Raw genomic sequence first — 1,125 nt, forward strand, 5'->3', positions numbered from 1 at the left:
TAATAATACACAATCTGATAACTTATGCGAACAAAAAACTCCATCACGTAGTAGTACATCAGGTAAATGTTTAAGTTAACTGAGGATAGCGAAAACAAAATGATTTTTTTATATTTTTAAGTGGAGAAGTTATTAAATATAATAAATTTGCAAAAAATAATTTTTTAATATTACAACTATTAGATTATTTTTATTCTATGGCTGTGTTCCGATGTACACTGCCAATACTGAAAATATATAGTATTATACGTAACATGAACTACATCTAGATTTTCAGTACTGGTACGTAGTGTATTTTGAAACTACTTATGATTTATTTGTTTGGACGCTGAAACAAAGGCTTGATTTCTATAATTTGTGTTTTTATCTGTATGTATTTGTGAATTTTAGTATTTTTTTTAAGGTAGTATACTCGCGAATTCAAAACATTTAGAATTTCTTAAAATTGAAACTATACATTGTACTAGAAATCGTTGACACGCTTGTGCAATTAGAATGAGATTGACCATTTTAATACTGAGATATAAGCAATTAAAATTTGCATTTTTTATACGTGTTGCCTATACAAAGTTGATAAAAATGTCGCGTTTATTTATGTAGAGCCTAAACTAGCACTGAGAAGTTAATAAAAAAACAAGCATGCGATGAAGGGATATTGTAAAAAAAAATCATAATTTTTTACCATTTAGTTTGGAAAATAGAGCCTTGAGAAAAATATAATTTTCGATTTTTATTGACATATGGAGACGAGTGAAGGAGGTGGCCAATCGAGCTGCGTCTGCCTAAATTAATTTTTTTCTGCGTGCATGCGGTCTATGGATAGGCACAACCAAATGTTTTTTCTCACTGGCGAAAATGGGAATATCGCCACCGAGCGCGCGATGAGACCTAACTTTTGGACTACTGTCGCGAGTGTAATACCTTAAGACAAATATCTCTTTTCAAGAAATTACTAATATTATGTGAAATATGTATAATAAGAATGTTTAAAACCGATCGTCGCTTTAACACGAAATCATTGTTATGCTGATTAGCCTATTTACTTTTGTATGTGTTTGCATTTAAAGAATTTAAAATTTATTTTTTCTTGTGCAGATTTTGAAAAACAAACTCTTCGCAAATTGA

The sequence above is a fragment of the Wasmannia auropunctata genome, unplaced genomic scaffold, assembly GCF_000956235.1.
Source record: "Wasmannia auropunctata unplaced genomic scaffold, wasmannia.A_1.0 LD336090.1, whole genome shotgun sequence".
Classification (NCBI taxonomy): Eukaryota; Metazoa; Arthropoda; class Insecta; order Hymenoptera; family Formicidae; genus Wasmannia; species Wasmannia auropunctata.